This window comes from Myotis yumanensis, unplaced genomic scaffold (assembly GCF_028538775.1).
Source record: "Myotis yumanensis isolate MYYU_CA2020_CCGP unplaced genomic scaffold, mMyoYum1.0.hap1 SCAF_17, whole genome shotgun sequence".
In the NCBI taxonomy this organism is placed as follows: Eukaryota; Metazoa; Chordata; class Mammalia; order Chiroptera; family Vespertilionidae; genus Myotis; species Myotis yumanensis.
This window is the reverse complement of record NW_027223768.1, coordinates 40581840-40597685: the sequence shown is the minus strand read 5'-3', so window position 1 is coordinate 40597685 and position 15846 is coordinate 40581840. Positions and strand designations below refer to the sequence as shown.

General features: G+C 53.9%; 1 pseudogene; it reads left to right on the top strand.

The window, feature by feature from the left end:
- The first annotated feature begins 14529 nt into the window (after positions 1 to 14529).
- LOC138996199 (TCF3 fusion partner pseudogene) lies at positions 14530 to 15285 on the top strand (annotated as a pseudogene).
- Positions 15286 to 15846: the final 561 nt, after the last annotated feature.

Here is a 15846-nt window from a genome sequence, read left to right as displayed (position 1 = left end):
AGTGCGGGAGGCGGGACGACCTGTGAAGGAAACACCGCCAGCCAAACCCTAGAAAAATACCGCCAGGAAGAAAGTCCGCACTTTGCTCCTCCGGGAAAGACGTAGTAAGTACAGGAACGTGAGGACTCTGGGACTGAGGACCAGGAGACGCTTCTCCGTCACACAGGCCACGCGCTGGGGCCCATTTCAGGGGCTGCTTGGGTGCTCTCTGTTCAGACAACGCCTTGCTTGCTGCAGATGAGGGGGCCGAGGGGGAATGAGCCTCCTCCCTCGGACACCTCTTCCCCTCGTCCCTGTGCGGTCCTCACGGCGCTGGCGGGCACTGAGGCCTCGACATCGATTCCGGGGCCGATGCCGTGGTGCAGCTCCCAGGCCCTCGCAGATGCGCCTCAGCCCAGGGTTCACCATGAGCGCAGACTGCCCAGGGGCTGCTCGGTGGTGGGTAAATGCCAGCCTCCTGTCTCCAATGTGGGCACCTCTGCGGGCCATCTTCAGGTGGGCCAGGGCCTTATTCAGTAGGAAATATGATTACTTGTAGGTTTTAGAATGAGCCCCCAACGGGGCATGATCATGGCCAAAGGCAGGCGTTCGGAACAGTCTGCACTGGCTGACGCTGCTTCTCTCGTCGGTGTCACCGTCTCTCGTCTGAACATGAGGAGCAGAGGGAAGGAGACAGTCCTGGGGCGGGATGCTGGCGGCCCCTGAGCTCAGCGCTTTGTTCTAAGGCAGTGGTTCTCAACCTTCTGGCCCTGTAAATACAGTTCCTCATGTTGTGACCCAACCATAAAATTATTTTCGTTGCTACTTCATAACTGTAATGTTGCTACTGTTATGAATCGTAATGTAAATATCTGATATGCAGGATGGTCTTAGGCGACCCCTGTGAAAGGGTCATTCGACGGCCAAAGGGGCCGCGACCCACAGGTTGAGAACCGCTGGTCTAAGGTCTCTGACCCTCGGCCCACCTGCGTTCTCTAGGCCCCCAGCACAGAGCCCAGAGCTGATGATGGTGGCTGTCACTGACACATGCAAACAGGCTAAGAGCTCCCCCCTCTCCCCAGCCTACCCCCCACCCCGCCCCCTGGCCCCCGGCTTCCCAAATGTGCTAACAAAGGGACTCCGGAGCAGCCATTATTTTTATCCACATTGAGAGCGAGAACTGTGGATGGAGTTGGTGATGGCAGCGTGTGGGTGAGCCACACGCGCACGAGGCCGGGATGGGACTCGGAGGAGAGAGGTCCCTGGGGAAGGCACCCGGGAGACGCTCCAAGGCCGAGCCCTCTGCCCCCCCTCCCAGGGCCCCAACCCTCCTACTAGCCCCGCAGAACAGGTCCCACTCTTCCTCCCTGTCGCCAAGACCTCTGCTTCCCGGCTCCTATCTACATTTAACAGTAATGACGTGCACGTGACAGCCAGTGGCAGTGGCTCCAGTCCCCTCTGCAGGGGCCTTGCGTGGACACGCGCGTTCTGCCGTGGGCCCTGCACCCATGGCTGGCTGGGCCCCGCCCAGGCTTCCATGTACAGGATCTTCGTGCACGCGACCAATGGCACTGACTCTCAAAAATTGATTTCTAAAAAGTTTATCTCTAAAAGGAAGTTTTGCAATGTATTTTGAAGGATCCAAGTGTTAGGCCAGAAGCAGGTCTGCCACCGGCGGCTCCATGAGCCCAGCCGCAGCTGCGCTGACGTGATGCTCAGAACCAAGGATGTAGCTGGCGACTCCCTGGCCCTATTGGGTTTCACGAGCGCAGCCGTCGGAATCCTCAGAAAGTCACTTTGAAAATGACCAACCCGCCAGAACACATTCCTAAAAAGAGCTCAAAATTACATTTTTAAAGAACGAAGAAGAAAAAGAAGCTTATTAGAGAGTCCTGGTCTCAAACGCATCCGATTTGGGGAAGCATCACCGATGCCATGGGAACCGAGGGCCCCTTCCCGGGCATCCTGACGACTTGCCCAGGAGCCTGGCCGCCCACACTGGGTCCCGCCACGGCGCCAGCCTCTCTGTCCTCTTCTGTGCACGGCCGGGGCCGCTGGGACCCTACAGAAGCTGCCAGGCCTTTGGAACTTCATTCCAGGAGAGGAAGTGCCTGGGTCTCCCACGCCGGGATTTTTGAAACCACTGCTGGAAGCAGGGTTCTTTGCTGGAAACTGAAGGACTTGGGGGACAGTCCTAGAGGAGACTGGGGGGGGGGGGGAGTCCTGGAGGAGACTGGGGGGGAGTCCTGGAGGAGACTGAGGGGGGGAGTCCTGGAGGAGACTGGGGGGACAGTCCTGGAGGAGACTTGGGGGATAGTCCTGGAGGAGACTGGGGGGCACTCATGAGGAGACTGGGGGGACAGTCCTAGAGGAGACTGGGGGGATAGTCCTGGAGGAGACTGGGAGGGCAGTCCTGGGGAGACTGGGGGGCTAGTCCTGGGGAGACTGGGGGGCTAGTCCTGGGGAGACTGGGGGACAGTCATGAGGAGACAGGGGGGATAGTCCTGGGGAGACTGGGAGGGCAGTCCTGGGGAGACTGGGGGGCTAGTCCTGGGGAGACTGGGGGACAGTCATGAGGAGACTGGGGGGCTAGTCCTGGGGAGACTGGGGGACAGTCATGAGGAGACTAGGGGGGGAGTCCTGGGGAGACTGGGGGACAGTCATGAGGAGACTGGGGGGATAGTCCTGGGGAGACTGGAGGACAGTCATGAGGAGACTGGAGGACAGTCATGAGGAGACTGGGGGGCTAGTCCTGGGGAGACTGGGGGACAGTCATGAGGAGACTGGGGGGCTAGTCCTGGGGAGACTGGGGGACAGTCATGAGGAGACTAGGGGGGGAGTCCTGGGGAGACTGGGGGACAGTCATGAGGAGACTGGGGGGATAGTCCTGGGGAAACTGGAGGACAGTCATGAGGAGACTGGGGGGATAGTCCTGGAGAGACTGGAGGACAGTCATGAGGAGACTAGCGGGGGAGTCCTGGAGGAGACTGGGGGGCAGTCATGAGGAGACTGGGGGGATAGTCCTGGAGGAGACTGGGGGGCAGTCATGAGGAGACTGGGGGGATAGTCCTGGAGAGACTGGAGGACAGTCATGAGGAGACTGGCGGGGGAGTCCTGGAGGAGACTGGGGGGCAGTCATGAGGAGACTGGGGGGATAGTCCTGGGGAGACTGGGAGGGGGAGTCCTAGAGGAGACTGGGGAGGGGGGGCAGTGGCTGGAACTGGCTGAGACATGAGGAGGCCCAAGTCTGCCCTGTTGCCTCTTCTCAGGGGAGAGGGGTCCGTGGGCAGTCACTTCCTTCCGTTGGACTTGAGTTCCCTCCAGAGGAAACCAGGAAAATCTCCGTTTACCTCTCACAGTGTTTGAGAATCCCACGCAGGACAGGAAAGTGATTGTAAACTGTGAAGGGCTAACCAGGTACCAGGACTGTTGATGTTCTGCGGGCTTTGCCACCAGCCGTAGCTGCTTCCCTTGCTTTTGTCCCCGTCGCTTTCCAGGGAGGACACAGCCACTTCCCAGGGAGGACACAGCCAAGAGGAAACACCAGGAAATTCCCCTCTTACCTGCCCGCTACTTCCCCTCCGTTCATTTGTCCACACCGAGGGTCAGTTCTGAAGGGCACGGTCCCGGGGACAGGAAAGGGCTCCCGTGTCTGACTCTGCTGGCTGGGAGCAGAGACGTGGCCCCCCCACAGCATGGGAAGTTAGGACCCCAGACCTCAGAGCCACATCTGCCTCAGCACACATCCCTCATTGGAGAGACTCGAAATGAGGCTCATGTGATGTCACCGCTAAGCGATATTCTCTGAACAGTTAGGGTCACAAAGTCCCTCTTTTCAGGGTGCTCTGAGCTACTGAGATGTAACATGTATGTTCATGGCCCCAGAGACACATGAAGCAACTGCAGAGCAAGTTACCACCAGCGTCCTATCTGCGGGGACTGCCAGGGCCTGTCAACCATGTGGTGTTCACGAGCGTTTTGTAATCCAACTGGCAGGGTCGCAGCAGCGGTCGGGTAAGGAGTCCCATGTACGTCTTCACACAAGACTTGATTCTTTGGGGGAGACCTGTGTCCCCACCTGTTCACTAGAGGAAGAAAGAGGGGAGTATTTGTCTGACTAGCTCTGATTTGATCCCCTTTTGACTACCAGGGAAGGAGGCAGACTCAGGAGCATAAATAAGAAATTAGAGGGATATTCTGCTATGTCCTCCTGTCAGGAACAAAGCTCACTGTGGAGAGAGACGGGACCCACTTTGGTCGCTGGGGCTCATAGCATTTATCCGCTGCACATGTACTCGGCCTCCCAAAACTTAGGCCAAGGGAGGCCCGTCCCGCACAGCCTGCCAGGGGAGCTGCCTGCGGAGGCGACGAAGCCCCTCGGGAGACGGCGCCAGAAAATGAAAAATAACAAGGGGCTCATTCCCTCCCAGCATTTCTGCTCCCCAGGACGCCCTTCCATCCCGTGGCGCACAAGGCAGGTTCTTCCCGTTACTGCGGGCACTAACCCTGATGGGTCAGAGTCCGGAGCCTGTGGGCTCAGTTTAACCCTTTACAGAGAAAGTCCCACTTCCCGTGCAGATCCCATCCTGTGTGCCACTCAAATCCCTCCCAAACACTGGCCCAGAAATCTCCTTATAAAAGATGGCTAGCCCGGCCAGCATGGCTCAGTGGTTGAGCATCGACCTATGAACCAGGAGGTCACGTTTAGACTCCCAGTCAGGGCACATGCCCGGGTTGCCGGCTCGATCCCCAGTGAGGGGCATGCAGGAGGCAGCCGATCGATGATTTTTTCTCATCATTCATGTTTCTGTCTCTCTCTCTTCCTTCCTCTCTGAAATAAATAAAAATATATTTTAAAAAATAGTCATAGCAGCTAATATTTGCTGGGTACCATGTGTATGGACAGCGCTGAGTACATCGTGACAGAGGGAGACAGTGACCACCAGTCACACCCATCTATGAGGGTAAAGTCCTCCTGGGACAGGCCGCCTGAGTACTGTGCACTGCTTGGCGATGACACAATAGCCCGCCATACGCTACGGGGAGCAGATAAGCTTTCCAATTCCACTCTGCTATGGACAGATACATAGAGGTAGTTGGTCAAAGCAACATGTTCTAACTGTTCTTTTTTGTTGTTTTTAATCCTCACCTGAGGATATTTTTTTCATTGAATTTTAGAGAGAATGGAAGGGGGAGAGAGAGAGAGAGAAAGAGAGAGAGAGAGAGAGAGAGAGAGAGAGAGAGAGAGAGAGAAACATCGGTATGATCGATGTGAGTGGGACACATCGATTGGTTGCCTCCCGCAGTCTCCCCAACCAGGGTCAGGGATCAAACCTGTACCCAGGTATGTGCTCTTAACTGGGAATTGAAGCTGAGACCCTTGGGTGTGTGGGCTGATGCTCTAACCACTGAGCAAGCAGCGCCAGCCAGGGCTGATCTAACTGCTCTTACTATTGAGACAGCTCCGTGAGGTTTCTCTGTACTGACCTGCCTATCTCTGTGTGTGTGACCACCTGGTCTTAGTGGCCACTCCTGCTCTGTGTGTGGCAGGACGGAGCAAAGGTAGCAGGAGCCCAGATTGCCCAAGGTTATGTAATAAATGGTGAGTCAGTGTTTGAACCTACCTGGTACCAAAGTTGGTGTTCTTTGCTATACGGCCCATTCATTTTCAACAGATATTCTTCTGGAATTTACATACTGGAGCATTCAACCCTGGTAGTGTGGCATGTATTTGCTTCACTGCTGATTGCTGCTGAAGCAAGCAAATCGTTCCATTGTACATAAGCAAAAGACGCATTTTTCTAACAGCACTGACACACACTTAAACAGAATGTCTTGTGGTAGTTTGTTCCTCCCGCATCCTTCACCAATTGCATACTACAATGATGTGAAGCCAGAAATAGTTTTCAACCAAACTGTGTTTTCTCACATGAAAATGTGTATCATCTCAATCAATTAAAATGTTTGAGTAGCCGAAGCCGGTTTGGCTCAGTGGATAGAGCGTCGGCCTGCGGACTGAAAGGTCCCAGGTTCGATTCCAGTCAAGGGCATGTACCTGGGTTGCGGGCACATCCCCCGTGGGAGATGTGCAGGAGGCAGCTGATCGATGTTTCTCTCTCATCGATGTTTCTAACTCTATCTCTCTCCCTTCCTCTCTGTAAAAAATCAATAAAATATATTTTTAAAAAAATGTTTGAGTAAAAGAATATCCATTTTGAAGAGTTTTATATCGAAAGCCTTTCTTTGAATGATGAGTATGGTATAGATCACCCACTCCCAACTTCTGGATTGAGCTTCCTTGCCTCCTCTGAAAGCAGGCATCGCCATGTGACTTGCTTTGGCCAAAAGAAAGCAAGTAGGAGTGACATGTGTAACTCCAGGGCAGAATCTTTAAGACACAGTGCCTGTACATGTACACGGTGGAATACTACTCAGTCATAAAAAAGAAGAAAATTTTACCCGTTGCAACAGCAAGGATGGACTGCCTGCCCTGCCAGCAAACCAAAGCTGTGCTCTCCTCTCTCCTCATGGACTGTTTTGAGGGATAAGCAATGCCATCGTGTCTGACACAGAGGCCGCCCATCTGAGCTTGCCCTCCCTTTCCTGTCCCCAGTGTTTCACGTCTACCCGACAGCGTTTCCCAGGTGCTCACAGCGCTTCTCAGATCCGACTGCCTGATGTTGTAGAGGGACGCAGCCGGCACCTCACACACTCAGAGCAACAGTTTGTAAAACCAGACTCTGGCCGAGGTTCCTTCTCTTTCCTTCCTTCCTTCCTCTCCCTCTCACCGCACGCCTTAGTTTTCATTTTCTCTCCAAGACTAAGGCACAAAGCCCAGAACCAGCGCCATGGCGCAGGGAGGGCAGCCTGGAGAGGCCGCAGACCTTCCCCCCAGCGCTGCTGGTTCAGTGTCTCTCGCAGGCCAGGCCCGCTGGCTTCCCCTGCTCAGCACGCAGGGCTCCCCAAGGCTGGCACCGCCCCAGCCTCCAGCTGGGGAACAGGGTCCATGGTGCTCCTAAGCAGGCCACGGGGTTGTTCTAGCAGCAGATTCCTCCCTCTGCAGCGGGATTGGTGCCCGAGCTTTATCATTCTCCCAGAGTGCGGGCAGAATGAGAGAGTGATGCGTAGGGAAGCGCTCTGACATTATCTCAATGCGTACGGAAGCGCTCTAACGTTACCTCAATGCATACAGAAGTGCTCTAACATTACCTCAATGCGTACGGAAGTGCTCTGATGTTACATGGTGGCCCCATTGTCCTGCGTGTCCAGAGGCTGGAAGGAGGGGGCACACCACGGAGCCGGCAGCTACCCAGAGGCCTGCCAGTCAGCTCCAGCAGCCACGCCATCCATCTCCACTCCTACGCCAACCTCCCCTGGGGCTTCTGTCCGGGCCGGTCTGTGCCTTCAGGTGGGCTCACCTTCCGCAGTGCTGGCTGGGCAGCTCCCTGCCCCGAAGCCTCCAGCGCTGTCTCCAGCAGAACGAGCCCCGTGAGCTGCAGAGCGCTGCACCGCCAGACGCGGGAACCTGCCCATCTGGGTACCGTCCTCTCCGCTCTGCCCCCAGGATGGCCTGGGACACCTGCAGCCAGTTCCCTGCCCACCCAGCCGCTCACCTCGGTGCCTGTGCCCACGCAGATCCCCCATCCCCTGCCTCTTCTCTGGCTGATAAAGCCCAGCTGATTCTTAGAAACTCAGCTCAGAGAACCCCTCCCCTTGGAGAAACCTTCTCTGCCCCCGCCATGGAGTCATAACTCTCCTCTTTTCATGCCATGTTCATTCTTTGAAAGGATCTCTGTTACTCCTGCCCAGACAGCCCTGTGGTTAGTGCTTGTGTCTCCCAGCTAGAGCCTGGGTTCTCCAGGGTGTGGACTGTAATGGGTTAATCCCTGAACCTCCAGGGCTGATGGATAGCAGCGCATAGTAGGACCACGATCAAGGCTGGCTGGCTGGTGGCTGAGGGGCACCATTTGGAAAAGCCACCAAAGGAAGGACAGCCAGTGGGGCTGCATCCCCAGCTGGAGAAGAAAGGAGAGCAGACGGCCGCTCCAGAATGTGAGTGACACCACGCTCACAGCTGCCAAGCTCTCCTGCAGGAGCTCCCAAACTTGTCTCTGGGCGGAGGTGTGGGTTTGCACTGAGAGACAAAGGGGCCACACTGGACACTTTGGATGCACGTGCAGAGCCACCTCCCCCATGTCCACTCCCTGCCATTCAGGGCTGGGGTGGCGATGGAATTCTGTCTGTGCAGCGGGGTGGCTCTATGGGGCCTTAAGTGTATCATCCGATATAATAAAAGCCTAATATGCTAAGTGTCGGTCATCCAGTTGGCCGTTCAACCAATCAAAGCATAATATGCTAATGATATGCTAAGGCCACTCAACCACTCACTATGACATGCACTGACCACCCGGGGGCAGACACTCCAACTGGTAGGTTAGCTTGCTGCTGCATTCCAGCTGATCAGGACTGAGCAAGATGGGCCAGACATACCCTGGAGCCCTCCCACAGTCTCTCCCCAGCTGGCCAACCTCTCGTGTCCCTCCCTGGCCCCGACCATGCACCAGTGGGATCCCTTGGCCTGGCCTGCACCCTCTCACAATCCAGGACCCCTCAGGGGGATGTTGGAGAGCTGATTTCGGCCCGATTCCACAAGCCAGGCCGAGGGACCCCCCCCCACTGGTGCATGAATTTGTGCACCGGGCCTCTAGTTAGAGAATACTCTGTCTGCAGACTCAGGGGCCACAAAGGCTCTGTGAGTGGCAGAGGGAGAAGCAGTTTTTATTCATGGCCCTGCAGTTCTCACGTCCTCCCCTTGCCGCAGCCCCAATGGACACACAGGCTCCAGTGGGCTCCCGGAGGATTCCTTGTGGCCAAGCAGCCAGCCATCGGAGGCGGCCTGGTGAAGGGCAGACAGCGTGTTAGCTGGGGGTAGACTCTTTATTCTGTTCACTGTGTAGGCATCAAGCCCAAGAGATGGGCAGGCTCCCTGGAATGAGCCATGCCTTCCTGAGAAGTAGCCTTTTGCTCTCTGTGTTTTTGTGGCTGAGACAGGACACGCCTTTGCTGTGGTCCCAACCAGAACTCAGATATTTGAGACCGGCTGCCAAAGAGCCTTCTTCTCAGCGGGTCATTCGACCGAAATACCGTGGCCACTTGTTCTGGTTACTGTAAACACGTAACAAATTACCCCAAACTCAGAAGCTCCAAAACACTCATTATTTGAATACTCCCAGGTTCTAGGTCCAGAATTTAAGAAAAGACACAAGGCTGCCTGGGCCTCAGCTTAGGCAGATGGAGCTGCAGACCTGGGTGCATGGTCACGCTCACACGGGCCCCTCCGAGTGTCCCGAGTGTCCTCATGGTGTGGTGGCTTCAGCAGTGGACTTCTCACCCGGGAGCTCGGGCCTCGGAATGAGTGTCCTGTGAACGCCACACTGCGTTCCTCTTCATGCCCTCACTTCAGAAGCCTCGCGTCCACTGTCGGCGCCTGCTGGTCATGAGGGTCACAGCCCCCCGCAATCTGAGGGCACCGAACCCCTCCCCACAGGAGGAGGATCCAGGGGCCAGCCCACCGGTTGTGAAAGGGGCTGAACCAGAGCAAGGAGGAGGGCCTTGGAGGCAGAGAGTCATGGTTTCCATTCCAGCTCCACCCCCGGCCAGACCATTCACCCCTCCCCGAGCCTGTGACCTGGAGACGGTGCCTCTTGTAACTGAGCCGTTGTGAGCATTCAGGATGTTATGCCTACAAAGTGCTTATTAACAATGTTCATGCTCAGAAAATAATAGTTCTCTCCAACCCAAATGAAATCAAAGACCTTACCTCATCATAACGTAGGCTGCAGAAATATCTACAGGGTACAATTTTGAAGTCAGATTTTTAAGAAAAGTAGGAAGTATCTTGAAAAAAAAATAAAACACCACACACAAACAGCCAAAAATACTAGGAGGCAAGAAGTGTGCTTTTATGCCTCAACCGGTTTGGCTCAGTGGATAGAGCGTCGGCCTGTGGACTCAAGGGTCCCAGGTTCGATTCCAGTCAAGGGCTTGTACCTTGGTTGCGGGCACATCCCCAGTGGGGAGTGTGCAGGAGGCGGCTGATCGATGTTTCTCTCTCATCGGTGTTTCTAACTCTCTATCCCTCTCCCTTCCTCTCTGTAAAAAATCAATAAAATGAAAATTTATATAAAGAAGTGTGCTTTATATGTGGAAGGTGGAGAGAGAAGAGTAAAGAAAAGCATCATGTGCCAACCAAAGCTCTGGGCACGAGACCCGGAGGAGCCGCCCCCTCCCCGCCCTCCCCCTCCACCCAGGGTGTGGCCCAGCTCGAAAGAGAACCAGGGCTCATCCCACACAGGCAAGAGCCCAACTCTTGGCAGAAATGCCTTTTTAATATTAAAGTTTTCTGAATAGAAAACATAATGTCTAAGCTTAGCACATGTTAAAAGAGGATAAAAGAGGTTCTATATTAGACCTTAAGAGTTTAACTTTAGGATAAAGAAGAATTTGACATTCTCCCACATGCCCCTTCCCCCCCCCCCACCAAAAAAAGCCACCTGTCTGAGACAGCCGGGAGGCCCGCTGCCCTGCAGGAAGCCTGGCTGGCACCCTGACTGCTCTCTCCAATCTTGGTCACTGTGCAGTGGTGCCGTTGGGCCATGAATATCAGCTTGGCACTGAGCATCTTCATGAGCCTGGGAAGGACAGGCACAAGGCGATGGCCGCCGGCAGCAAGGACAACGGTGATGCGTCCAGTGGAACAAGACCCCTCTGCCTCCTGCGGTCAGACAGCAACCTCCTGCTCCGAGGCCTCGCACGACCGTTAGGCAGCCCAGGGACACCCACCAGCTCAGAAGGGCACTGTCACTAAGTACTAATATTTAAATAATTTAAAAGATACAGGGTTTTCCCACTCTTAACCCATCTTCATTACATGTGTTTTTATTCTTTTTTTTTGTGTGTGCTATAACTGGCATATGCCATTGTGAATGTGAGGTGTAGAGTGTGCGATTTAGTACATTTATATATTGCAATATGATTGCCACCATAGTGTTAGCTAACCCCTCTATCACATCATATAGTAATCATTTTGGGGGGGTGGTGCGAACATTTAAGATCTAGTCTCTTAGCAACATTACAAACTTGTGGTTAGAAGATGAGTGAGTTCTGAGCGCTAATGAAAGCACAGCATTGCTACTGGTCACCAATCCTGTGTCAGAAACTTCAAAAAGAGTTACGACAATTTCCCCAGTTACTTCAGTTAGCTTGTTAGGTCATTAGCCAAGGAGCATGAGGTCAATGTGATGGATTCACTCTGCTTTCATAGCCTTTTCTTTTCTTTTCTTTTTTTTTAAATATATTTTATTGATTTTTTACAGAGAAGAAGGAAGAGGGACAGAGAGTTAGAAACATCAATGAGAGAGATCGATCAGCTGCCTCCTGCACGCCCCCTACTGGGGATGTGCCCGCAACCAAGGTACATGCCCTTGACCGGAATCGAACCTGGGACCCTTGAGTCCTCAGGCCGACGCTCTATCCACTGAGCCAAACCGGTTCGGCCATAGCCTTTTCTGAGTGTAAAACAGTTACTGTACCTACTATCGTTGGCCCCTGAGATTTAATCAACAGTTGGTGTTCTCATTGCTAATCCCTCTCCTTTAACTCCTATTCCGTTGACCCTTCCTTACCATCAATTGCTATAGGAGTCAATCAACAACCATTTGCTATTGCAGTGCCTCCTATGACGCCTAAAAAGCCATCACAACAAACTCTAGGGCGGTGGTCGGCAAACTGAGAATTGAAGAGTCCTTAACGGAAGTAAAGGGACTTGAACTTGGACTGTGGTGGTCCAACTGACTAGCTGAGTTAAGTGAGACAAATACCTACCTCTCTGTGTCCACACACTGACACAGCCATTGGTAAAATGAAAGGACTTGATCTTCTGAATGTTAAAATGAAATATATTCTGGAAATCAGGACCCGATTATGATATAATCTATAGATTATTGACTAACGATGGTATATTTTTTAGCTTTTGTTGTTTGCTTCCTTGCTCAGACACTGCCCATAGGGACACATGAAGTATGTATATTTGGAGAGCTTCAGGGGGGAGATGTAGGAGCATGTCCAGAGTGGGACAATCTCAGAACGGCAGACAGTGGGGGCTGTGACGAAGGCCTCAGCAGAGCCAGGAACAGAGCGAGGCACCGTCACTGGGAAGGGAGAGAGGTCAACTTGCTGAAGACCGGCCAGTATCTCCATAGAGCAGTGGTTCTCAACCTTCTGGCCCTTTAAATACAGTTCCTCATGTTGTGACCCAACCATAAAATTATTTTCATTGCTACTTCATAACTGTAATATTGCTACTGTTATGAATCGTCATGTAAATATCTGATATGCAGGATGGTCTTAGGTGACCCCTGTGAAAGGGTCGTTCGACTGCCAAAGGGGTCGCGACTCACAGGTTGAGAACCGCTGCCATAGAGGCTGGTAAACACAACCAACCACCACCAGTGTCCTGAGTCATCATTTCCGTAAAGACCACGAGGCCGATGTAATGACGTTAGAGTAAGGGGAAACTGTTGGCAAGCGTTCATTTTGGACAGGTCTGAGACAGGTCTGTTTACTCCTGTAGCAGATCCCTAACCTACGGTTAGAACCCACAGGGAGTGTTGGAGTTGGCTGCCTTTGGAGCTCTGTGAAATATAACATTAAGTTTCAGGGCAATCCACTGACCCGGACTCAAAGGCTTGCGCTTTCAGATCACGCAGAACACGCGTTTCTACTCTGTGATGAGCTGTCATGCGGAAAGGAGTCCCTGTAACAGAAACCCTCTTCTTCCACCACCGGCATGGAGAAGTCCAAGGCTGTTAGGTCCACGGCCGGGAGTAACATCGTTATGGGAGAGCATCCTCGTGGCTGGCGTGGGGAATCCTGGCGTGGGCATTGCCGTGGAGCTCAGTCACGCAGCAAAGCAGGTCTGTCTCCTGGAAACCGCCATTTCCGAGAGAAGCCCCCGCCTGTTGGGCGGCTGCCCGCCGTGAAGGCCGAGGGCCCTGGCCTCAATGTGTTTAAATTTGTGGGAGCAGAGGATAAATGTAAAGCAAACGCCTCATATTCACGGTGGAAAACTTGCAAACAAACTCTAACACCCTCGTAATGAAGTGAAACATTAGCTAAAATGAAGCGGCAGGTAGAGAATCTGACTTTTCTTGCTGCCACAGTAGCTCCTGGTTCCTGAAACGGACTTCAAACAGTGGTAAAGACGGGAAACTGGGAGTCTGTCCTGGATCAGCCGATTTTGTGGCAGGATTTCGGGACCTTAGAGGAGGATCAATAGAGATGACCCTGGCTGGTCTCCTTAGCGGGAGGACTGGGATGCAGCCAGCAACGGAGGCAGGTGGGAGGGGGACATTCTGCTTTATGCATATTTCATGTCACACAGAGCAATTAAACCAACAACTTCACTTACGACGGATTATCCAGTATTCTTTCTTCCACTGGAAAATTAACAATGCTCTGAGTTCAGAAGAAAATGAATTACCTTTTTAATTCAACCTTATTACCTACACTGAGTGGCCAGATTATTATGATCACCCCATCAGTACAATGAAGTGAATTAGTTATGCAAATAATAATATGATAATCCAATCTAATAATAGAGAAACATGGTAATTAACCATAACTTCACTACACTTCCCATTGGCTAATCAGGGCAATATGCAAATTAACTGCCAGCCAAGATGGCGGTTAACCGCCAACAAAGATGGCGGTTAATTTGCATATGTAGGCACAATGCTGGGAGGCGAAAGGGGAAGGAGGGAAGAAGCCGCGTGCCACTGACTGCAATCGGAAACCCAGGTGGCAGCCAAGAGCCAGAGAACCGAGCTGCCTTTGCTCGGAGAAGCCAGGCCGCCTTTGCTGGCTTCTGTGATAGGAGAACCTGGCCGCCTTTGCTGGCCCTGGGCCAGTAATCTGAGAAGCTGGGTGGGGCAGGGAAGAGGCGGATGTCTGCCTCTTCCCTGCCCCGCCTGGCTTCTCAGATCACTGATCACCAGTGATGGGAGAACACCCAGAGGCAGGGCCAGAGGCCGGGCTGCATAGCTGCCTGGGGACACCATCTGGACCCCAGTGGTGACGCAGCCAGGCCCCAGCAGGAGACCCAGAAGGCTACCCAGGCGCCGGGGCTGCGTTGCCGCTGGGGCACACGATCCGGTGCCTGGGCTGAGGAGACCCAGAAGGAGACCCAGGGGCCTCTCAAGAAGAGAGTCTCCGTGGTCAGAGGGCATGGTGTTGGGACAGGAATAAAGACCTGAGGTGACTCAGATGCCTGGCCGCAGGGTCAGACCAGCCAGCAGGACCTTTTAGTTGGGACTCGGGGTGGGGGTGGGGCGAGGGAGGCGAGCCGGAAATAGAGAACTACAACTCCCAGGAGGCTTAGCGGCCGAGGCCTGGGTGCCTGTCTGTGAAATCGGATGGGCCCTGTTGTTTTGCAAGCCACTTTAAACTAGAGGCTTGCAAGGTTGGAAGTTTTGCGCCGGGAGCCAGGGAGAAATGGAGCTGGAGCAGAGAGAGGGGACCATGGCAGCCGTGGGCTTTGAGGAGTTCTCAGCACCTCCCGCTGGGAGCTGGCACTGCCTCCGCTGTTCCGTGGTCACATCCTGGAGAGAGAGCTTGAGACCGAAGTGGAGTTCGTGTCTGGGGGTCTGGGCAGCTCCAGCCTCCAGGAGCGAGAGGAAGAGGAGGAGGCAGCCCGAGGCCGGCAACGGCGGCGCCAACGGGAACTCAATCACAGGAAGTACCAGGCACTGGGTTGGCGCTGCAGGGAGATCGAGCAGGTGAACGAGCGGGTCCTGAACAGGCTCTATCAGATACAGAGGATAACACGGAGACTCCAGCAGGAGCGGAGGTTCCTCATGAAGGTGCTGGACTCCTACGGCGACGACTATCAGTTCACCATCTTACTGGAGGAGGAGGGCAGCCAGGGCACAGACTCCCCCAGCCCAGGCAACGCTGAGAACGAGCCTCCAGAGAAAGAGGGGCTGTCCCCGCCCAGGAGGATGTCAGCACCCACAGAAGCCAGCAGCCCGGCCCCTGGCAAGGGGCCCAGCAGGCGGAAGAGGCGGTGAGTGCCACCGGAAGGGGGCCGGGAGGGAGTCCCGCTGACTTCGGAGCTGGCCCCCCGTGCAGATAAAGGTGGAGGAAGACTTTGGCTTCAAAGTGGTCGAGGCTCTGGACTCAAGTTGGGTTTCTCGGGGGCCAGACAAGTTGCTGCCCTACCCCACCCTAGCCAGCTCCCCCTTTTACTGACCCCCCAATAAACGGACCCCATGCTCTCCTCAGCAAAAAAAAAGCTTATAGAGGCATGCTTATCGGATCAAATAGTATAAATATAGATGTAACAGGACAATAAAAAGAGAACCTGGCTATGATGATTACCTGAACGCTGTCTCTGTGTCATTCCTTCTTCGCCGACTCCGTCCACACCTTTGGGAACCCCTGGACCTGCTGGGACAAGACCCCAACATTCCTCTTCTTATAAGGACTTCAGTGAACTGGGCTAAGGGTCCCACTGGAACTGCCTCAATTTAATGTAATCCCCTCTTTAAAGATCTTATCTCCATATACAGGTACATTCTGAGGCTCTGGGGATTAGGATTTTAACATACATTTTGTTGATTACCCAAATCAGCCCTCAACAACCAACATGTTTCAGAAAGTAGATTCCTACAGGGTTATTTACCAAGCATTCAGAAGTATTTTTAAAAGAGCTAAGCCCCTCGCCCACTGCGCAGGCCCCTCCTGGTGAAGAGCGAAGGCCTGGGTTCTGGGCGCCGGAGGAAAACTGGTGCCAGCAGCCAGGGGAAGGGG